General features: G+C 29.5%; 1 protein-coding gene across 2 annotated transcripts in view; it reads right to left on the reverse strand.

The window, feature by feature from the left end:
- LOC122497723 (CDC42 small effector protein homolog) overlaps nt 1-25,855 on the reverse strand; it is a 66,220-nt gene that overhangs the window by 20,967 nt on the left and 19,398 nt on the right. The window lies entirely within an intron of this gene.

The following is a 25,855-nucleotide window of genomic DNA, read 5'->3' on the forward strand; positions in this document are numbered from 1 at the left end:
AGCAAATAAAACAGAAATTTCCACTTGCTCGAAATTGAATAAAATAAAATTAAATGAATGAATGAAAATATAATTAAATTTAATAAAAGTCCGAATGTCATCTAATCACAAGAAAATTCGGTCAAATTCAATCAAAATTACCAGGATTGACACAAAAATTAAAAAATTACCAGGATTGAAATTTAATTTTGTTTTCCCTAACTTTTCCCTGATTTTCAGATAGAATTCGAAAACAATCAATAACTTCTTTTCTGAATAAATATTTAATCATTATTATTTTCCACAGGAATTAAGATTTTCAAAAATTTCAAATTCAAACTTTTTTTTTAAATTAAACAACTTATAAATAATTGTTATAAAACATGAAGAAATCGATCACTCCGAGTCTTCGACTCGGAGCAATCGATATCTTCATGTTTTATAATAATATTAATTAAATTAATAATTATTTATTTTTGTATTTAAATAATTGAATAATAAAATAAATAATATAATAAAAATAATAATAAAATAAAAATAATAAAAATATTATTACTGTAACTTCTTCAAAATTAATTTCATCATTTCAATTGAATTATTATTTTATAAAATTTTTACATAAAATTATTCTTTAAATCAGTTATTTTTAATTATTTTTTAAAAAGTTCTTTGAGAATTTTCAAAACCATTTGTTTACAATTCAATTTTACGAAACTTCTATTATTTGAAAATTTTTCATTTAAACTATATATTAGAAAATAAAAAATTGAAATAATTTTTTAACAAAAATTCAATTAAACTTTTTCAAAAAAATTAATTCTACAGAATTGTTAGTAAAAAGTATGAAAAATTCATATTTTCAAAGATTTTAATTTAAAACCTTTTCAAAATTCAATTATTTCTAAAAATTCATATTATAATGCTTTTAATATTCAATTATAATCTACAATTTTAACTGAAATTCATTTTTAAATCAATTTTTATTAGAAAATTCTACGAGAATCCAATTATTTACAAACAAAAATAAATAATATATTGGATAATTGAATGTTGCTTAAAATTGAATTTTCATCAAGAATTTCATCAAATAATTTTTAAATAATTAAATTCTTTTGACGAATTTAATTTAATTTAATAACATTTTTTTTTTAAAATTACATTTTTCAAGGAATTTATTTAAAGTGACATTGAAAATAATTGAAATTCTGTGATGAGTTTTATTATTTATGAAAATAATTCAATCCCTGTAAAAAATTGAATTCCTTATGAAAATAATTGAATTATTGCGAAGAAATTTTTAAGAAATTTGCAAATTATTGAATTTCTGTGAAATTTTTCATATTTATGAAAATAATTAAATGTTTGAATAGAATTTAATTAAAACTTTTGTTAAATAATTGAATTCTTTTGAAAAATTGTATTAAAATAGTAGAATTTAAAAATCATTGAATTGAGGAAAATTTTTGAAAATAATTGAAATTTTTGAAAAGAGTTTTATTATTTATAAAGATAATTAAAATGTGGACGAGAATTTTAAAAAAAATTTTAATATAATTGAATTTTTGAGAAAAATTTTATTACTTTTGAAAATAATTGAATTTCTACAATCATTAATTTCCAAAATTCAATTTTGTAAGGATGCGGTCATGAGTAGTGTGTGTTGTCTGTTTGTTTGTGTGCAGAATGATTGTTTGTGTGTTTGTCTGATTGATATGTGTGTGATTGTGACCAAAATTGTAAAAGGAGAGATAAGAGTAGTCTGTACTTCGGTGTGCGTGCGAACGGTTGTACTTAGAAATTACCTGACATTAAATTATATATATTCATTTTAATTATTTGTTTTTTAATGTGCCATCCTCTCACAGTTCAGAAGTGGGATTAGGAACTCTTTGCTCTCGTTTTGTTAATATATTCGATAATTTTTCACAACTTATGCAACTTGAAACACATTAGAACTTTAGTGGTTTTAACCGTCTCTCAAAAGGACGCTAAGCTTATAAGTCCGATTAGAGAAGAATTTGACTAATTGTGTTTGAGTAATTCAGTGTAGATAAGAGTGATCTGCAATTTGACAAATTTTTGTAACTGTATGAAGAAAAGAAGAGTTGGAATTTAAGTTTTTTTACATGTGGAAGCTTTGTGCACATGGCGAGAAATTAAACTGCCATTTTCAAATTGAACTCTTTATTCAGTGATTTATGTTAACACCGTGCTATGTGGTCATCGTGCTTTGTGCCTTGATTGGTGATCATTATTTATGTACTGTGATGTTGTGTTAAATTTTTACGAATTAATATATGAGCATTATTTTAAAAGAGAAAAACGTTTAGTTCCGTTCGCAGTTTTACGCACACCGAGATATTTTGAATAAGTACAGTACGCTTTTATTGTGTTCATATTAGTAAACAGTGAATGTCCTTCAACTATTCTTTCGAGTTTACGTTGTGTCGAAAGATAATAATTATCGCCAGAGTTATAAATTCATTATGGCAGCCGATTTAACTGTTGCTGAATTGAAAAGCATTTTACGATTCAAGAAAATTGCCGCTACTGGAAATAAGAGCGAGTTGATATTACGTCTGCAACGGGCTAGTCCAGATGGGTCTTGGATCGAGGAATGGCGGAAGGAAGGAAGACGTGATGATGATGATGATGATGAGGAGGAGGATGATGATCAAGGGAAACATCGGTTGCAAAAAGCTTACGATGACATGAAACGTCAGATGGACGTGATGCAGCAGATGATGATGGCGTTAACATCACAATTGCAGCAAGAGAAAACCCAAGGTTCGTCAGATTCTGTTCTCGGAACCGACTCGAGGGTGGAGTCAAACGTCAATACAATGTTGTTAAATTTGGAAACTCCGACTACCTCTGCGAAGGAAAGCGGGATGCCGATTTTGTTTCCAGTGTCGTCTCCTTATGCTGTCCCAGCCCAGGGCGGAGCAACACAATCAGCACAAGTACCTGTTTATCATACACCAACACTTCCTAATACTGAGGTAAACTCAAGGTTATCAATTCATTCTATCGGTGAGTTATTGGGGACTTTTGATGGAAATAGCCAAAACTTTGAAACATGGTCGCAACAATTACAATTGGTACGAACGACATATAATTTGAGCGATGACACTGTAAGAATTTTGATTAGTAGTAAACTTAAAGATAAAGCTCTTAATTGGTTTCATTCACGTTCGAATCATTTGTTGATGCCAGTAACAATGCTCATTGAGGAAATGAGAAAAATGTTTTTCCCCTACCTTAGTCGAATTGAATTGAGAAAGCAATTCGAAAATCGTATTTGGTGTAAATCAGAATCATTTAGTGAATATATGTATGACAAAATTATTTTAGCAAATAGAGCAAATATTGACGAGATAGATTTAATTGATTATTTGATAGAAGGAATTCCCGACGAGTCATTACGAGATCAAGCTCGCATGCAACGTTTCAATTCTAAAGAAAATTTACTTCAAGCGTTTGAAAAAATTTATTTAAATAAAAAATCAACTGAAATAAATAAAAGTAAAGATTATCAAAAAGATTCGAATAATTACAAAGCAAGTAAATTTGATCAAAATAATAAAGAAAATAAAAATGATTCAAGTAATAATAAGTCTTTTGATAAAAGTAAAAAACGGTGTTATAATTGTAACATGTTAGGTCATATGTCTCATGAGTGTAAAAAAAAGCCGAGACAGAAAGGTTCGTGTTATCGTTGTGGCTCGATGGAACATACGATTGCAAAGTGTCCGGAAAGTAGTAGTAGAAAAACGAGTAAAATAGAGATCACAAATGTTGACGTTAGAAAATTAGATAATTCGGAATTTTATCCAGATATTTTATTGAAATTCGAAAATGAAGAGGGCAGTTTTGAGGCTCATCTTGTCGCTTTGTTGGATAGTGGAAGTCCAATTTCATTTATAAAAAATAAATTTGTAAACCCGGATATTGTAGTACCGTTGGGTGAATCGAAGCTTGAGTATCATGGCGTTAATAATTCGAAATTACATATTTTAGGGAAAACAAAAGCCGAATGTGAAATGAAAAATGTTGTTAAGCAAATTGAATTGTTGGTAGTAAATGACGAAACAATGTCGTCACCAGTAATCCTAGGGCGTGACGCATTCAGGGCTTTTGGATTAAGTATTTCGAGTTCGCAGTGTTTTGAAGAGGAAAAAGATAACCACTTAATGGAAATAATGAATATTGAAATCGATGAATTAAAAATAGAAGATAGTTTAAATATTAACCCGGATATTCCACATAAATTTAAACAACAGTTAAAAAATGATTTTTTTTGAAATTTATTTACAATCCGAAAGACCTGAAATGCCAGAAATAGAAACAACCCTTCATTTGAAATTAAAAAGTCATAAAATTTTTCACTGTTCGCCACGAAGATTATCTTATACGGAAAAAATTGAATTAAAAAAAATAATCGATGATTTATTGAAGCGAAAAATTCTTAGACCAAGTAACGCCGAATATTCGTCAGCCATTGTTCTTGTTATAAAAAAAAAACGGTAAAATTCGAATGTGCATTGATTATAGGATTTTAAATAAATATTTAGAAGCAGATAATTATCCTTTGCCATTAATTGAGGACCAAATTGACGTATTGAAAGGGAAAAAGTATTTCACCCTATTAGATTTGAAAGATGGATTTTTCCATATCAAAATGGCTGAAGATTCAGTTAAGTATACTTCTTTCGTTACGCCGTTTGGGCAGTACGAATTTTTGAAAATGCCGTTTGGATTGAAGGTGGGTCCGAAATATTTTCAAAGATTCGTCAACATGGTCCTCAAAGAGCTAATTGATGCTGGCGATGTAAGTGTATATTTGGATGACATTATGATTGCAACAAAGACTCTTGAACACCATTTGATTATTTTACGAAAAATTTTTAAACTTTTAGTTAAAAATGGCCTCGAGTTGCAATTAGCAAAATGTAAATTTTTTCAAACAGAAGTTGATTATTTGGGGTACAAAATTTCAGAAAGGGGCGTGCAACCAACGAACGAAGGTCTGAAATCGATAAGAGAATTTCCGGTCCCGAAGGACATACGAGGAGTTCAAAGTTTTCTGGGTTTAGCATCGTATTTTAGAAAATTTATCGAATCCTTTTCGTTGATTGCAAGACCTTTATATGAATTACTAAAAAATAAAACTCAATTTAGATTTGGGGAAGAGGAAATTAAAGCATTTAATGAGTTAAAGGAGAAACTTATAGATTCGCCAATTCTCGCAATTTACGATCCGCACGCAGAAACCGAGCTTCATTGCGATGCGAGTTCACACGGTTTTGGTGCGATTCTGATGCAGCGAGGTGCCGATCGTAAGTTTCACCCAGTTTTCTATTTTTCGAAGCGTACTACGGACAGTGAAAGCCGTTATCACAGTTTCGAATTAGAAATGCTCGCAATTATCTATGCTTTAAGAAGATTCCGAATTTATTTGCACGGTTTACAATTTAAAATAATAACAGACTGCAATTCTCTTGCTTTGGCTTTAAAAAAGAATGAAATTAATACGAGAATTTCGCGTTGGGTACTCGAATTGCAAAATTATAATTACACTACTGAACACCGATCGGGAACGAAAATGACTCACGTTGACGGACTCAGTCGTTGTGATTTTGTCGCGATAGTTCATGATAACACTTTTGAATCTAATTTAATGATTGCTCAAAATCTTGACGAGAAAATTAAAGTAATTAAATTGCAACTCGAGAAAGCCGAAGGTAAATATTTTGAAATGAGAAATGGAGTCATTTATAGAAAGAATAATGGAAAGTTATTATTTTATGTACCTTCAGAAATGGAGAAAAGCATTTTGTTTAAGTACCATGATGAGTTGGGTCACATTGGTGTGGAAAAGGTTGTAGAAATAATTCACAAAAGTTACTGGTTTCCGGAATTGCGAAAGAAAGTAGTTGATCACGTGAGAAATTGTTTTAAATGTATTGCTTACAATCCACCCTGTGGAAAAAGCGAGGGAAAAATTCAAAACATCCCTAAAGGTAATCAACCCTTCGAAATGGTTCATATTGACCACGTGACGATTTCTGATGTACGCGTTCCAAGTAAGAAATATATTTTGGTTATAGTCGACGGCTTTTCGAAATTTGTAAAAATGTATGCTACAAAGACGACTACATCCAAAGAAGCGATTGAAAAACTAAAGATTTATTTCCATTACTATAGTAAACCAAAGATTGTCGTATCAGATAGGGGCACGTGTTTTACCTCTAAAGAGTTTACTGATTTTTTGAATGAATTTGACATTCAGCATGTTAAGGTAGCCACGGGTTCTCCACAGGCAAACGGGCAAGTGGAGCGATTTAATAGAACAATAGCTCCTATGCTTGGCAAATTGTCGGAAATAGATATCGGTAAAAATTGGACAAAAACTATTGCTGAAATTGAATTTGCTTTGAATAATTCGGTACATAAGACCACAAAGGAAATTCCGAGTGTTCTTTTATTTGGAATATCTCAACGAGGTAAAGTACACGATCCCATATCTGAATTTATGAATGATTGCGTTAATAGTGAGAGTAGATGTCTAGATTTGGTACGTGATAAAGCGAGTGAAAATATTACTAAGCAACAAATACAAATAAAAGCTCAGGGCGATAAAAAGAAAAAAAATCCTGTTAATTACAATGTTGGCGATTACGTAATGTTAAAAAATTTCGATGCGACAACAGGAATATCTCCTAAACTAAAACCAAGATTTAAAGGCCCTTATGAAATAATAAAAGTGTTGAGAAATAATAGGTACGTTATAGCAGATATTCCTGGGTGTCAAGCAACTCAAAAGAAATACGAAGGAATCTGGGAACCCGCGAATATGAGATTGTGGAGAAGGGGACTAGATTAAAAAATGTAACTTATTTAAATTTTATTGACAATTTTACCTGTGTAAAAAATAGAGAAAACAGTGTTCGAGGGCGAACAATTGTCAGGATTGGCCGAACTGTAAGGATGCGGTCATGAGTAGTGTGTGTTGTCTGTTTGTTTGTGTGCAGAATGATTGTTTGTGTGTTTGTCTGATTGATATGTGTGTGATTGTGACCAAAATTGTAAAAGGAGAGATAAGAGTAGTCTGTACTTCGGTGTGCGTGCGAACGGTTGTACTTAGAAATTACCTGACATTAAATTATATATATTCATTTTAATTATTTGTTTTTTAATGTGCCATCCTCTCACAGTTCAGAAGTGGGATTAGGAACTCTTTGCTCTCGTTTTGTTAATATATTCGATAATTTTTCACAACTTATGCAACTTGAAACACATTAGAACTTTAGTGGTTTTAACCGTCTCTCAAAAGGACGCTAAGCTTATAAGTCCGATTAGAGAAGAATTTGACTAATTGTGTTTGAGTAATTCAGTGTAGATAAGAGTGATCTGCAATTTGACAAATTTTTGTAACTGTATGAAGAAAAGAAGAGTTGGAATTTAAGTTTTTTTACATGTGGAAGCTTTGTGCACATGGCGAGAAATTAAACTGCCATTTTCAAATTGAACTCTTTATTCAGTGATTTATGTTAACACCGTGCTATGTGGTCATCGTGCTTTGTGCCTTGATTGGTGATCATTATTTATGTACTGTGATGTTGTGTTAAATTTTTACGAATTAATATATGAGCATTATTTTAAAAGAGAAAAACGTTTAGTTCCGTTCGCAGTTTTACGCACACCGAGATATTTTGAATAAGTACAGTACGCTTTTATTGTGTTCATATTAGTAAACAGTGAATGTCCTTCAACTATTCTTTCGAGTTTACGTTGTGTCGAAAGATAATAATTATCGCCAGAGTTATAAATTCATTATGGCAGCCGATTTAACTGTTGCTGAATTGAAAAGCATTTTACGATTCAAGAAAATTGCCGCTACTGGAAATAAGAGCGAGTTGATATTACGTCTGCAACGGGCTAGTCCAGATGGGTCTTGGATCGAGGAATGGCGGAAGGAAGGAAGACGTGATGATGATGATGATGATGAGGAGGAGGATGATGATCAAGGGAAACATCGGTTGCAAAAAGCTTACGATGACATGAAACGTCAGATGGACGTGATGCAGCAGATGATGATGGCGTTAACATCACAATTGCAGCAAGAGAAAACCCAAGGTTCGTCAGATTCTGTTCTCGGAACCGACTCGAGGGTGGAGTCAAACGTCAATACAATGTTGTTAAATTTGGAAACTCCGACTACCTCTGCGAAGGAAAGCGGGATGCCGATTTTGTTTCCAGTGTCGTCTCCTTATGCTGTCCCAGCCCAGGGCGGAGCAACACAATCAGCACAAGTACCTGTTTATCATACACCAACACTTCCTAATACTGAGGTAAACTCAAGGTTATCAATTCATTCTATCGGTGAGTTATTGGGGACTTTTGATGGAAATAGCCAAAACTTTGAAACATGGTCGCAACAATTACAATTGGTACGAACGACATATAATTTGAGCGATGACACTGTAAGAATTTTGATTAGTAGTAAACTTAAAGATAAAGCTCTTAATTGGTTTCATTCACGTTCGAATCATTTGTTGATGCCAGTAACAATGCTCATTGAGGAAATGAGAAAAATGTTTTTCCCCTACCTTAGTCGAATTGAATTGAGAAAGCAATTCGAAAATCGTATTTGGTGTAAATCAGAATCATTTAGTGAATATATGTATGACAAAATTATTTTAGCAAATAGAGCAAATATTGACGAGATAGATTTAATTGATTATTTGATAGAAGGAATTCCCGACGAGTCATTACGAGATCAAGCTCGCATGCAACGTTTCAATTCTAAAGAAAATTTACTTCAAGCGTTTGAAAAAATTTATTTAAATAAAAAATCAACTGAAATAAATAAAAGTAAAGATTATCAAAAAGATTCGAATAATTACAAAGCAAGTAAATTTGATCAAAATAATAAAGAAAATAAAAATGATTCAAGTAATAATAAGTCTTTTGATAAAAGTAAAAAACGGTGTTATAATTGTAACATGTTAGGTCATATGTCTCATGAGTGTAAAAAAAAGCCGAGACAGAAAGGTTCGTGTTATCGTTGTGGCTCGATGGAACATACGATTGCAAAGTGTCCGGAAAGTAGTAGTAGAAAAACGAGTAAAATAGAGATCACAAATGTTGACGTTAGAAAATTAGATAATTCGGAATTTTATCCAGATATTTTATTGAAATTCGAAAATGAAGAGGGCAGTTTTGAGGCTCATCTTGTCGCTTTGTTGGATAGTGGAAGTCCAATTTCATTTATAAAAAATAAATTTGTAAACCCGGATATTGTAGTACCGTTGGGTGAATCGAAGCTTGAGTATCATGGCGTTAATAATTCGAAATTACATATTTTAGGGAAAACAAAAGCCGAATGTGAAATGAAAAATGTTGTTAAGCAAATTGAATTGTTGGTAGTAAATGACGAAACAATGTCGTCACCAGTAATCCTAGGGCGTGACGCATTCAGGGCTTTTGGATTAAGTATTTCGAGTTCGCAGTGTTTTGAAGAGGAAAAAGATAACCACTTAATGGAAATAATGAATATTGAAATCGATGAATTAAAAATAGAAGATAGTTTAAATATTAACCCGGATATTCCACATAAATTTAAACAACAGTTAAAAAATGATTTTTTTGAAATTTATTTACAATCCGAAAGACCTGAAATGCCAGAAATAGAAACAACCCTTCATTTGAAATTAAAAAGTCATAAAATTTTTCACTGTTCGCCACGAAGATTATCTTATACGGAAAAAATTGAATTAAAAAAAATAATCGATGATTTATTGAAGCGAAAAATTCTTAGACCAAGTAACGCCGAATATTCGTCAGCCATTGTTCTTGTTATAAAAAAAAAACGGTAAAATTCGAATGTGCATTGATTATAGGATTTTAAATAAATATTTAGAAGCAGATAATTATCCTTTGCCATTAATTGAGGACCAAATTGACGTATTGAAAGGGAAAAAGTATTTCACCCTATTAGATTTGAAAGATGGATTTTTCCATATCAAAATGGCTGAAGATTCAGTTAAGTATACTTCTTTCGTTACGCCGTTTGGGCAGTACGAATTTTTGAAAATGCCGTTTGGATTGAAGGTGGGTCCGAAATATTTTCAAAGATTCGTCAACATGGTCCTCAAAGAGCTAATTGATGCTGGCGATGTAAGTGTATATTTGGATGACATTATGATTGCAACAAAGACTCTTGAACACCATTTGATTATTTTACGAAAAATTTTTAAACTTTTAGTTAAAAATGGCCTCGAGTTGCAATTAGCAAAATGTAAATTTTTTCAAACAGAAGTTGATTATTTGGGGTACAAAATTTCAGAAAGGGGCGTGCAACCAACGAACGAAGGTCTGAAATCGATAAGAGAATTTCCGGTCCCGAAGGACATACGAGGAGTTCAAAGTTTTCTGGGTTTAGCATCGTATTTTAGAAAATTTATCGAATCCTTTTCGTTGATTGCAAGACCTTTATATGAATTACTAAAAAATAAAACTCAATTTAGATTTGGGGAAGAGGAAATTAAAGCATTTAATGAGTTAAAGGAGAAACTTATAGATTCGCCAATTCTCGCAATTTACGATCCGCACGCAGAAACCGAGCTTCATTGCGATGCGAGTTCACACGGTTTTGGTGCGATTCTGATGCAGCGAGGTGCCGATCGTAAGTTTCACCCAGTTTTCTATTTTTCGAAGCGTACTACGGACAGTGAAAGCCGTTATCACAGTTTCGAATTAGAAATGCTCGCAATTATCTATGCTTTAAGAAGATTCCGAATTTATTTGCACGGTTTACAATTTAAAATAATAACAGACTGCAATTCTCTTGCTTTGGCTTTAAAAAAGAATGAAATTAATACGAGAATTTCGCGTTGGGTACTCGAATTGCAAAATTATAATTACACTACTGAACACCGATCGGGAACGAAAATGACTCACGTTGACGGACTCAGTCGTTGTGATTTTGTCGCGATAGTTCATGATAACACTTTTGAATCTAATTTAATGATTGCTCAAAATCTTGACGAGAAAATTAAAGTAATTAAATTGCAACTCGAGAAAGCCGAAGGTAAATATTTTGAAATGAGAAATGGAGTCATTTATAGAAAGAATAATGGAAAGTTATTATTTTATGTACCTTCAGAAATGGAGAAAAGCATTTTGTTTAAGTACCATGATGAGTTGGGTCACATTGGTGTGGAAAAGGTTGTAGAAATAATTCACAAAAGTTACTGGTTTCCGGAATTGCGAAAGAAAGTAGTTGATCACGTGAGAAATTGTTTTAAATGTATTGCTTACAATCCACCCTGTGGAAAAAGCGAGGGAAAAATTCAAAACATCCCTAAAGGTAATCAACCCTTCGAAATGGTTCATATTGACCACGTGACGATTTCTGATGTACGCGTTCCAAGTAAGAAATATATTTTGGTTATAGTCGACGGCTTTTCGAAATTTGTAAAAATGTATGCTACAAAGACGACTACATCCAAAGAAGCGATTGAAAAACTAAAGATTTATTTCCATTACTATAGTAAACCAAAGATTGTCGTATCAGATAGGGGCACGTGTTTTACCTCTAAAGAGTTTACTGATTTTTTGAATGAATTTGACATTCAGCATGTTAAGGTAGCCACGGGTTCTCCACAGGCAAACGGGCAAGTGGAGCGATTTAATAGAACAATAGCTCCTATGCTTGGCAAATTGTCGGAAATAGATATCGGTAAAAATTGGACAAAAACTATTGCTGAAATTGAATTTGCTTTGAATAATTCGGTACATAAGACCACAAAGGAAATTCCGAGTGTTCTTTTATTTGGAATATCTCAACGAGGTAAAGTACACGATCCCATATCTGAATTTATGAATGATTGCGTTAATAGTGAGAGTAGATGTCTAGATTTGGTACGTGATAAAGCGAGTGAAAATATTACTAAGCAACAAATACAAATAAAAGCTCAGGGCGATAAAAAGAAAAAAAATCCTGTTAATTACAATGTTGGCGATTACGTAATGTTAAAAAATTTCGATGCGACAACAGGAATATCTCCTAAACTAAAACCAAGATTTAAAGGCCCTTATGAAATAATAAAAGTGTTGAGAAATAATAGGTACGTTATAGCAGATATTCCTGGGTGTCAAGCAACTCAAAAGAAATACGAAGGAATCTGGGAACCCGCGAATATGAGATTGTGGAGAAGGGGACTAGATTAAAAAATGTAACTTATTTAAATTTTATTGACAATTTTACCTGTGTAAAAAATAGAGAAAACAGTGTTCGAGGGCGAACAATTGTCAGGATTGGCCGAACTGTAAGGATGCGGTCATGAGTAGTGTGTGTTGTCTGTTTGTTTGTGTGCAGAATGATTGTTTGTGTGTTTGTCTGATTGATATGTGTGTGATTGTGACCAAAATTGTAAAAGGAGAGATAAGAGTAGTCTGTACTTCGGTGTGCGTGCGAACGGTTGTACTTAGAAATTACCTGACATTAAATTATATATATTCATTTTAATTATTTGTTTTTTAATGTGCCATCCTCTCACAGTTCAGAAGTGGGATTAGGAACTCTTTGCTCTCGTTTTGTTAATATATTCGATAATTTTTCACAACTTATGCAACTTGAAACACATTAGAACTTTAGTGGTTTTAACCGTCTCTCAAAAGGACGCTAAGCTTATAAGTCCGATTAGAGAAGAATTTGACTAATTGTGTTTGAGTAATTCAGTGTAGATAAGAGTGATCTGCAATTTGACAAATTTTTGTAACTGTATGAAGAAAAGAAGAGTTGGAATTTAAGTTTTTTTACATGTGGAAGCTTTGTGCACATGGCGAGAAATTAAACTGCCATTTTCAAATTGAACTCTTTATTCAGTGATTTATGTTAACACCGTGCTATGTGGTCATCGTGCTTTGTGCCTTGATTGGTGATCATTATTTATGTACTGTGATGTTGTGTTAAATTTTTACGAATTAATATATGAGCATTATTTTAAAAGAGAAAAACGTTTAGTTCCGTTCGCAGTTTTACGCACACCGAGATATTTTGAATAAGTACAGTACGCTTTTATTGTGTTCATATTAGTAAACAGTGAATGTCCTTCAACTATTCTTTCGAGTTTACGTTGTGTCGAAAGATAATAATTATCGCCAGAGTTATAAATTCATTATGGCAGCCGATTTAACTGTTGCTGAATTGAAAAGCATTTTACGATTCAAGAAAATTGCCGCTACTGGAAATAAGAGCGAGTTGATATTACGTCTGCAACGGGCTAGTCCAGATGGGTCTTGGATCGAGGAATGGCGGAAGGAAGGAAGACGTGATGATGATGATGATGATGAGGAGGAGGATGATGATCAAGGGAAACATCGGTTGCAAAAAGCTTACGATGACATGAAACGTCAGATGGACGTGATGCAGCAGATGATGATGGCGTTAACATCACAATTGCAGCAAGAGAAAACCCAAGGTTCGTCAGATTCTGTTCTCGGAACCGACTCGAGGGTGGAGTCAAACGTCAATACAATGTTGTTAAATTTGGAAACTCCGACTACCTCTGCGAAGGAAAGCGGGATGCCGATTTTGTTTCCAGTGTCGTCTCCTTATGCTGTCCCAGCCCAGGGCGGAGCAACACAATCAGCACAAGTACCTGTTTATCATACACCAACACTTCCTAATACTGAGGTAAACTCAAGGTTATCAATTCATTCTATCGGTGAGTTATTGGGGACTTTTGATGGAAATAGCCAAAACTTTGAAACATGGTCGCAACAATTACAATTGGTACGAACGACATATAATTTGAGCGATGACACTGTAAGAATTTTGATTAGTAGTAAACTTAAAGATAAAGCTCTTAATTGGTTTCATTCACGTTCGAATCATTTGTTGATGCCAGTAACAATGCTCATTGAGGAAATGAGAAAAATGTTTTTCCCCTACCTTAGTCGAATTGAATTGAGAAAGCAATTCGAAAATCGTATTTGGTGTAAATCAGAATCATTTAGTGAATATATGTATGACAAAATTATTTTAGCAAATAGAGCAAATATTGACGAGATAGATTTAATTGATTATTTGATAGAAGGAATTCCCGACGAGTCATTACGAGATCAAGCTCGCATGCAACGTTTCAATTCTAAAGAAAATTTACTTCAAGCGTTTGAAAAAATTTATTTAAATAAAAAATCAACTGAAATAAATAAAAGTAAAGATTATCAAAAAGATTCGAATAATTACAAAGCAAGTAAATTTGATCAAAATAATAAAGAAAATAAAAATGATTCAAGTAATAATAAGTCTTTTGATAAAAGTAAAAAACGGTGTTATAATTGTAACATGTTAGGTCATATGTCTCATGAGTGTAAAAAAAAGCCGAGACAGAAAGGTTCGTGTTATCGTTGTGGCTCGATGGAACATACGATTGCAAAGTGTCCGGAAAGTAGTAGTAGAAAAACGAGTAAAATAGAGATCACAAATGTTGACGTTAGAAAATTAGATAATTCGGAATTTTATCCAGATATTTTATTGAAATTCGAAAATGAAGAGGGCAGTTTTGAGGCTCATCTTGTCGCTTTGTTGGATAGTGGAAGTCCAATTTCATTTATAAAAAATAAATTTGTAAACCCGGATATTGTAGTACCGTTGGGTGAATCGAAGCTTGAGTATCATGGCGTTAATAATTCGAAATTACATATTTTAGGGAAAACAAAAGCCGAATGTGAAATGAAAAATGTTGTTAAGCAAATTGAATTGTTGGTAGTAAATGACGAAACAATGTCGTCACCAGTAATCCTAGGGCGTGACGCATTCAGGGCTTTTGGATTAAGTATTTCGAGTTCGCAGTGTTTTGAAGAGGAAAAAGATAACCACTTAATGGAAATAATGAATATTGAAATCGATGAATTAAAAATAGAAGATAGTTTAAATATTAACCCGGATATTCCACATAAATTTAAACAACAGTTAAAAAATGATTTTTTTGAAATTTATTTACAATCCGAAAGACCTGAAATGCCAGAAATAGAAACAACCCTTCATTTGAAATTAAAAAGTCATAAAATTTTTCACTGTTCGCCACGAAGATTATCTTATACGGAAAAAATTGAATTAAAAAAAATAATCGATGATTTATTGAAGCGAAAAATTCTTAGACCAAGTAACGCCGAATATTCGTCAGCCATTGTTCTTGTTATAAAAAAAAAACGGTAAAATTCGAATGTGCATTGATTATAGGATTTTAAATAAATATTTAGAAGCAGATAATTATCCTTTGCCATTAATTGAGGACCAAATTGACGTATTGAAAGGGAAAAAGTATTTCACCCTATTAGATTTGAAAGATGGATTTTTCCATATCAAAATGGCTGAAGATTCAGTTAAGTATACTTCTTTCGTTACGCCGTTTGGGCAGTACGAATTTTTGAAAATGCCGTTTGGATTGAAGGTGGGTCCGAAATATTTTCAAAGATTCGTCAACATGGTCCTCAAAGAGCTAATTGATGCTGGCGATGTAAGTGTATATTTGGATGACATTATGATTGCAACAAAGACTCTTGAACACCATTTGATTATTTTACGAAAAATTTTTAAACTTTTAGTTAAAAATGGCCTCGAGTTGCAATTAGCAAAATGTAAATTTTTTCAAACAGAAGTTGATTATTTGGGGTACAAAATTTCAGAAAGGGGCGTGCAACCAACGAACGAAGGTCTGAAATCGATAAGAGAATTTCCGGTCCCGAAGGACATACGAGGAGTTCAAAGTTTTCTGGGTTTAGCATCGTATTTTAGAAAATTTATCGAATCCTTTTCGTTGATTGCAAGACCTTTATATGAATTACTAAAAAATAAAACTCAATTTAGATTTGGGGAAGAGGAAATTAAAGCATTTAATGAGTTAAAGGAGAAACTTATAGATTCGCCAATTCTCGCAATTTACGATCCGCACGCAGAAACCGAGCTTCATTGCGATGCGAGTTCACACGGTTTTGGTGCGATTCTGATGCAGCGAGGTGCCGATCGTAAGTTTCACCCAGTTTTCTATTTTTCGAAGCGTACTACGGACAGTGAAAGCCGTTATCACAGTTTCGAATTAGAAATGCTCGCAATTATCTATGCTTTAAGAAGATTCCGAATTTATTTGCACGGTTTACAATTTAAAATAATAACAGACTGCAATTCTCTTGCTTTGGCTTTAAAAAAGAATGAAATTAATACGAGAATTTCGCGTTGGGTACTCGAATTGCAAAATTATAATTACACTACTGAACACCGATCGGGAACGAAAATGACTCACGTTGACGGACTCAGTCGTTGTGATTTTGTCGCGATAGTTCATGATAACACTTTTGAATCTAATTTAATGATTGCTCAAAATCTTGACGAGAAAATTAAAGTAATTAAATTGCAACTCGAGAAAGCCGAAGGTAAATATTTTGAAATGAGAAATGGAGTCATTTATAGAAAGAATAATGGAAAGTTATTATTTTATGTACCTTCAGAAATGGAGAAAAGCATTTTGTTTAAGTACCATGATGAGTTGGGTCACATTGGTGTGGAAAAGGTTGTAGAAATAATTCACAAAAGTTACTGGTTTCCGGAATTGCGAAAGAAAGTAGTTGATCACGTGAGAAATTGTTTTAAATGTATTGCTTACAATCCACCCTGTGGAAAAAGCGAGGGAAAAATTCAAAACATCCCTAAAGGTAATCAACCCTTCGAAATGGTTCATATTGACCACGTGACGATTTCTGATGTACGCGTTCCAAGTAAGAAATATATTTTGGTTATAGTCGACGGCTTTTCGAAATTTGTAAAAATGTATGCTACAAAGACGACTACATCCAAAGAAGCGATTGAAAAACTAAAGATTTATTTCCATTACTATAGTAAACCAAAGATTGTCGTATCAGATAGGGGCACGTGTTTTACCTCTAAAGAGTTTACTGATTTTTTGAATGAATTTGACATTCAGCATGTTAAGGTAGCCACGGGTTCTCCACAGGCAAACGGGCAAGTGGAGCGATTTAATAGAACAATAGCTCCTATGCTTGGCAAATTGTCGGAAATAGATATCGGTAAAAATTGGACAAAAACTATTGCTGAAATTGAATTTGCTTTGAATAATTCGGTACATAAGACCACAAAGGAAATTCCGAGTGTTCTTTTATTTGGAATATCTCAACGAGGTAAAGTACACGATCCCATATCTGAATTTATGAATGATTGCGTTAATAGTGAGAGTAGATGTCTAGATTTGGTACGTGATAAAGCGAGTGAAAATATTACTAAGCAACAAATACAAATAAAAGCTCAGGGCGATAAAAAGAAAAAAAATCCTGTTAATTACAATGTTGGCGATTACGTAATGTTAAAAAATTTCGATGCGACAACAGGAATATCTCCTAAACTAAAACCAAGATTTAAAGGCCCTTATGAAATAATAAAAGTGTTGAGAAATAATAGGTACGTTATAGCAGATATTCCTGGGTGTCAAGCAACTCAAAAGAAATACGAAGGAATCTGGGAACCCGCGAATATGAGATTGTGGAGAAGGGGACTAGATTAAAAAATGTAACTTATTTAAATTTTATTGACAATTTTACCTGTGTAAAAAATAGAGAAAACAGTGTTCGAGGGCGAACAATTGTCAGGATTGGCCGAACTGTAAGGATGCGGTCATGAGTAGTGTGTGTTGTCTGTTTGTTTGTGTGCAGAATGATTGTTTGTGTGTTTGTCTGATTGATATGTGTGTGATTGTGACCAAAATTGTAAAAGGAGAGATAAGAGTAGTCTGTACTTCGGTGTGCGTGCGAACGGTTGTACTTAGAAATTACCTGACATTAAATTATATATATTCATTTTAATTATTTGTTTTTTAATGTGCCATCCTCTCACAATTTTTTAGTGTTTTTAACTAAATTCTTCTTTACATCCATCATTTTGAATAACTAATTAAATATATATTAAAAAATTTAACTAATTTTAGAATAATTTGAATTATTAAAATTTTTCAAAAATCTAAGTTCTTTAAAATATCTAATGAAATTCATTTAAAATTTAAATTTTCTAAAATTTCAAATTAAAACTTTTTGAAGTTGATGTTTTTATGAAAATTGTAAACGCAACTCTTTTAAAATTGAATTAATTTTGAAATATTTAAGTAAAATTATTCATTAAATACCTAATTTATAGGTAATAATCATTTTATGACAGTACTTTAAGAATTAAATTATTTAAAAAGAAATTATTGTCAAAAATATAAAAAATTGAAGGTTTTGTATTAGAATTCGTGTCAATTTCATAGACACAAAAATTCAGAATTTTCTTATGAATTCTAAAAATTTAATTTTTTTCAGTGCTGTTAATAAAAATCCCTGACTTTTCCCTGACCAATATTACTTTTCCTTATTTTTCTTGAATTTCCTGACTTCCCTGACCTGTGGTAACCTGATTAGAAAAAATTAGAAAAAGAAGAATAATTAGAATTCAATTAGAAGAAAATGCTATCAAATGAAAATTCTTTCTGACAAAAGTATCGTCAAAGAGAAATTCAGTTAAGTTTGAATTTCCATAAAATTAGAATTTTCTGCAACAAATATAGAATTAAAAATAGAAATAAAACTAGAATGAATCTGGTAAAATCTATTTTCTATTTTTTGAGAGAAAATTAATTTTCGAAATGATGAGGAACTATTTTCGAAAAGTTAAAATCAATTTGCGTTTCGACTGAGGCGTAAATGTAATTGCGAGTATTGATGATTTCTCGTGTGAACTTTGCGCCATATACACATCGCACAATGCCGCTTAACAGTTAACTCGAGGAAATTGTTCTTAATTATATCATCGGAGTAAGTAGCAACGAATATAATCCAAAGACGCATTCAACCTTGTTTCAAGAAAAGTAGAATACAACCACAACGCGGAAATAATAAAATTCTATAACCGTTGTCTATAAAAATACATTATTCCCCTTGTTGACAGTCTTGGAAAATAAATAATAAAATTACTGGATCAAAAACAAACATTTTCTACTCTCCTCAGTTTCCTTCTTTTTCCTTTTAACTAAACAAATACATAGTTATTTTTACTAATTAAGTAATTAATAATAAAGGCTTTGCACTCGATACATAATTTTAAAAAAAATAGAGCTTTAAAACTGAAAAGAAGTAGTAAAAAAGTAGCTATTGAAAACTTACATTTAACGACTAAAAAACACTTTTTCTCGTCAAAGTTGAGAAAACGTATTTACCGACAGGTCTGTATTTATATTAACAAATAATTTTGCAATAAACATTTTTTAATGTTTCAATTATTTCATCGTCTTCGGTAGACCCTGATAAGTAAGTATATCAATTTTTAATTAATTTCATTAAGATTTGTTTGAGAAAAGTCGATTTATGTTTTGAAATTCAATGAAATTAAAGAATAAAAAAAATTCAGTTTTTGTCCATTATTATTAAAAATAAAAGTCCTACAAAAAAATTTCAAAGACAAAAAAGTTGGGCATTTTTATGCTCTATACGGTAGTATGTTTTAAAATTAAAAATTCCGACTTTTATTTTTTTCCATTTTCTGACGGCTTGACTGGCTTGAATTTTTCAGTTCAAGCGCAGATCGAGTTATTGGACGCGGGAGCTCAATTGAAATCGTGCAAAGAATTTTATTTAACTTTTTTTTTAACATTTGAATTTCATTGAAAAATGTTATTATTTTGGAATAAATAATTGAATTCCTTTGAAGCATTTTTTAAAAAAATTTTGAAAATAATTTAATTTTTTTGACGAATTTAATTGAAATTGTATTGAAAATAATTGAATTTCTACGAAGAATTTTATTATTTATGAAAATACATGAATTCTTGTGCAAGATTTTTAAAAAATGTTTTAAAATAATTGAATTCTATGTAAGAACTTTATTAAAATTTAAAAAAATAATTGAATTATTACAAATAATTTAATTTAAAATAAATTATATTAAAACTTATTGAATTCTTTTGACGCATTTTATTATAATTTATGAAAATAATTAAATCCCTATAAACAAATTTTATCAAAATTTCTGTAATTAATTAATATTTTTCTAACAATTTTATTAAAGTGTTCTAAATTATTGATTTCTTCAAAAATATTTTGAAAATAATTGAATTATTTCAAGGAATTTAATTACAATTGTATTGAAAATAATTCAATTCCTGAGAAGAATTTGATTATTTGCAAAAATATTTGAATTCTTGCGACTTTTCTTTCTTTCTAAGTAATGCTAAATAATGATTTAATAATACCTAAATAATAATAAAAATAGTTAAAAACAAAAAATATGAATAATAATAAACTATTTACTAGATGCAAAAAAATAATTTATAGAAATGCGCAAAAATGAATGAAATAAATAAGAAAGAAACTTTCGAATTCAATAAAAATATGAAATCCAAATGTCAAATGTTTGGTATATAACCGTTTGCAACTCTTAGCAAATATTGTGGCAAATATTAAATTTCTATACCGCTGTTGCTTTCCGGTATACAAGAGTATATACCTACCCTCATTTTTTCTCTCTCTCTCTCAAAAAAAAAAAAAAAAAAAACAAGTCAAGTTTGTTGCCAAGCTTGTCTAAACGTCACCACAGACCGCAATTTAATTTTAAATACTTTCACATCTTTATTAAACACCTCCTAACCAACAAAGCGACAATTACAATACATTATTTATAAAAAAAATCTTTCTTCCCAATTTCCTTTCTAATTCATCATTTTTCTTCCCTTAACAGTCTATATACGAAATTAAAGGAAATGAAACAATCTTCAATAAAATCACAGCAGTAATTTCTTTTCAAGAATTATTATTCAATCCTAAATGTAATATTTTTTCGTCTAATTTCCAAAATGGAATTTTTTTTCAAATTTCCAAAACGCCTCCTAAAGAATTATTGCAAAAGTAATTTTTCAAGATATAATTCAACTCTAAACATTTTATTTTTCTAATTTTCAAAAAGCCATGTAAAGAATACAGGATTGCTACAAAAATTTAATTTATAAATCAATTATTTTTAATAATTTTTAATAAAGTTCTTTTGAGAATTTTCAAATTTATTTGTTAACAATTCAATTCTACGAAATTTCGATTATTCGGAAATTCTTTAATTAAAAGAATATACATTAGAAAATAAAAACTTGAATTAAATTTATAAAAATTTTGATTAGACTTTTTAAAAAAGATTAATTTCATATAGAATTTTAATTAAAAGTATGAAAAATTCAGATTTTCAAAGATTTTAATTTGAAACCTTTCAAAATTCAATTATTTCTAAATTTAGAATTATTAGTAACTTCTTAAAAATTCAATTATTATCTAAATTTTTAACTGAAATTAATTTTTAAATCAATTTCTATTAGAAAGTTCTAGGAGAATTTAATTATTTAAATACAAACAAAGATCATTTATTGAATAATTGAACTTTTCTTAAAATTGAATTCTCGTAAATAATTTAGAAAAATCTTTATTAAATAACTGAATTCTTTCGACGAATTTTAATATAACATTTTTAAGAATAATTCCATTTTTCGAGGAATTCGATTAAAATTGTATTAAAAATAATTGAGATTTGAAATTCTGCAATGAGTTTTTATTATTTATGAAAATAATTAAATTATTGCGAAGAATTTTATAAAACAGTTTCAAACAATTGATTTTTTTCGAAAAATTTTTTATGCATTTCTATTTTTAATAATTTGATTCATGTGAAATTTTTATTTTTTTTTTAAAACAATTGAATTTTTGGGTAGAATTTTATCAAAATTTTTGTTTAATAATTGAATTCTTTTGGTAAATTTTATTAAAATAGTAGTATATTGAATATCATTAAATTAAGACAAAATTGTTGAAAATAATTGAATTCTTTTAATGAATATTGCTATTTGTAAAAATAATAGAATTTTGCAATGAATTTTATTAAAATTCCTGAATATAATTGAATTTCGGCGAAGAATTTTGCTATTTATAAAGATAATTGAAATGTTGACGAGAATTTTTTTAAAAAATTTTTGAAAATAATTGAATTTCTGGAAAGATTTTGAATATTTATTAAGATAGTTGAATTCTTTCAAAGAATTGCGTTAAAATTTAAACTAATTTCAACAGAATTGAAATTAAAATTTTTCAAAAAAAATACTTCTTTAAATGATTTATAAGTAATAATAACATTTAATTTTTTCCAGTACTTTTAATTAAAATCCTTGACTTTTTTGTTTTTCTGATTTTCCCTGGCCTGTGGCAACCCTGGAATAACAACAGTATTTTTTTAAAAATTACAATTCAACCCTAAACGTAACATTTTTTTTTTAATTTCGAATCTGGAATGTTTTTCAATCTTTGTTTTACTCTATAGAGCATAAAATTCCAAAAATTTCAAAAAGGTTTCAAATCGAAAAAATAAAAATTGATAATTATTAATTTGAAAGGAAAGAAATTAATGAGAGAAAAATGACAAATCTTTTGGTGAACTAAACTTTGAAGAAGACAAACTGACATTGTTGTGATTGTCAATATTATTGTGACGAGATAAAACGAAGGGTTGGCTAAAGAGATTGGGTCCAGCTACCGGATGTTTCTACAACAACTAACACTGACACAGAGTTGGTGACTTTTTTTTTTTGCTTTCCACATAAAACAAGTACCATACTTTGAAACTCTTTATCCTCTCCTATATAATCACGTGGGCTCTCTTCGTCTCAACTTAAAGTAGATCGAGAGACTCCTCCCTACCCTTTCGACAAATACCCCGTTATTTAAGGACGCATATTACACGCGCCAACGACACGCGCGTCTTAAAAAGTTCACTTCAAAACATAAGGATATCGTAAAGAAGTCTTCTTCTTCTTCTTCTTTGTTTCAACTTTTCTTTACTCTTATTCTTATATACATTATACGCACTTTCCAAGAAACATGAAAAGGAAACAATTAACTTTGAGACAGTGGCACATTATCAATTCCCACAGTCCCACGAAAAACCTTTACAAACAAGTAAAAAGGGATCATCGTACAATATATGAATAGTATAGCTAGAGATATTTCTCGCACTTTTCCGAATTATTTCTGGATCTCTATATAGTAATATGAAACGGAAACATTCACTATAAATAATTTGGAAAAAAACTTCCGAAAATAATTTTGAAATTCGAAAGGAGAAATTTTCCACATTGAAGGATTGTGGCACAAAGGTTTGATTTTGTTTTTCCCTGATTTCTAGTCAGAATTTTCATTTTTTACCTCATTCTTTTAAAAAAATCTAAGAGAATTAAATTTTAAGAAAAAGATAATTTTAAAAATTAAAAATTTGACTTAAAATTTTAAGAGTGTCTACTCTTTTTTATTTCAAAAATAAAATTAGTTACTGTAGCGAATTTTCCTCGATTATTTATACAAATTTCAATAAGATTCTTAAAAAATTCAATTATTTTCCATAGAATTTTAGAAACTGTAAATTAATTTGAAAATTTTCAATTACCTAATTTATCAAAATTATAATTAAAATGTTTTCAAATAAATTTTACGTACCTATCTAAATCTTTTTAAAATTACATAATTAATTAATAAAAGATTTATATAGTTGTAATGATCATTAGTTGTAACTCTTGCAATATTACATTATTTTAGATTCCATTTGGAACCATTATAATTCTGTTTTTTATAAAGATTATTAAATATATGATTACATTTTGATTACAACTTTGTAAAATTCAATTACATATTTACTATTTACCAATAATTAATAAATTAAAATTCTTTAAAAATTTTGAATTTTTTAAATCCCTAATGAATTCTTTTAACATATTTAATTATTTTAAATTTAAATTCACAAAATTTCAATTAAAATTGAAATTGTTTTTTCATAATCTACACAATCTTCCATATTAAAAATCATTATATTAATAATAATTCCCAACCATTGAACATTTCAGCAGAAATTTCTTAAATTTTAACAGTGAAAATAGTAAATTTAATAAAAATTTTTTTCAATAACAAAATTCTTAATAAAAAAAAAATGGGAAACGATTTTTTTTAAAGAAATTGCACCGAAGATAATAATAATAATTTTCTATCTTCTACATAATAATAATCGTTATATTCTGAATATCTGCTTGCAGTTTGAAGTTAGTTGTTTTTGTTTTCTAATTGTTTTGATAATTTTTCTTATTAAATGTTTGAAACTTTAAAATTAATGATATTCTAATTTAATTTTTAAGAAAAACTGGAATTTCTTTATTTTAATGTTTTCTTCTGTAGGAGGAATAAAAAATTAATATTTGGATTCATCCATATCACTTTTGTTCTAATTACCTTAATTATTTACTAATTTAGATTCAGAAAAAAGTTTTAAAAACACTATTTTTGCAAGAAAAATTTAGAAATTATTTTATTTTACAAAACTTTACGTTAATATTTACTTTTTAATTTTCAAAAGATGACATTTTTCTTAGAAAAATATTACAGTTTTTTAACATTGATAATTTTGAATTTGAAGTAATTTAAATCTTGCCTAGTATTTTATTTCATTTTTTTTAAAAATAATTTTATTCTTTCGAGAAATTCTGTTATATTGAAAATAATTTAATTTTTATAAAGAATATTATCAACATTTTCAAAATAATTGAATTCTTTCGAATAAAAATTTTATTACAATTTTTAACAATAATTGAATTCTTTTGAGAAATTTTATTAAAATTGTATTAAAAATAATTAAATTCCTGCAAAGAGTTCGATTATTTGTGAAAATAATTAAATTCTTCCGAATGAGGACTTTATTAAAACTTAAAAAAGGAATTATTTCTAGGAAATTATTTAAAATTATTCGAAACAATTGAATTCGTTCAAGCAATTTAATTAAAATTCTATTTAAAAAATAATTGAAAGCTTTCAAAAAATTTGATTGAAATTTTAAAACAAAAAATTGAATTTATTCGAGAAATTTTATTAAAATTGCATTACCTATAAATAATTGAATTACTACAAAGAATTTTATTATTTATGAAAAAATTGAATTCTTTCAAGCAATTTAAGTGAAATTGCATAAAAAACAATTCAATTCTTACAAAGAATTTTATCAAAATTTTTGAAAATAATTAAATTCTTTCGAGGAAGTTTATTAAAATAGTAATGGAAAAAATTGAATTCTTATAAAGAATTTTAGCAAATGTTTGAAATTCTTTGTATTCTTTCGAAGAATTTTAATAAATTTTTTTTGAAAAAATAAATAATAATAATTAATTGGACAATTAGTTAATAGGTATTAATTTCTTCACAGCAATTAAAATTTTCAAAAGTTTTATTTTAAAATCTTTTAAAATTTAATTGTTTCTGGAAATTGCAAGGAAATTTGATATTCTATTCTTTAAGTACTTTTGATGAAATTCCCTGACCAATTTTATTGTCCCTGATTTACCTTATTTGTGACAATCCTGCATAATATGAAACCGAAACGTTCACTCGAAACAGTGAGTCATACGAATAAATTGAATCGAATTTCTGTATAATAGAGCTGGAAAAACAACTCCCGAAAATATTCGGTAAATTATGAAATTCGAAAGGAGAAATTTTCCTCTTGTCATCTCAGTTGATGATTAAAATATATACAAATAGGAATAATTTTTTTATTTGACAATATAAGCATTGAGTGGGTGTTGATAACGAGTTTTAAATTTTTTGAATCCCTCTTAATTTCGGATTTCCTGCGTGCAATGATATAGGGGTCAGGAAACAATTGAAATTTATTATTGTTGATAACGTGTGTCAAACTTCATATACGGGAGGCAAGCATCATATGGCAGATAAAGGTAATGATTGAGAGAGAGGCGAGAAT

The sequence above is a fragment of the Leptopilina heterotoma genome, unplaced genomic scaffold (genome assembly GCF_015476425.1).
Source record: "Leptopilina heterotoma isolate Lh14 unplaced genomic scaffold, ASM1547642v1 Lhet_135, whole genome shotgun sequence".
NCBI classification, from domain to species: domain Eukaryota; kingdom Metazoa; phylum Arthropoda; class Insecta; order Hymenoptera; family Figitidae; genus Leptopilina; species Leptopilina heterotoma.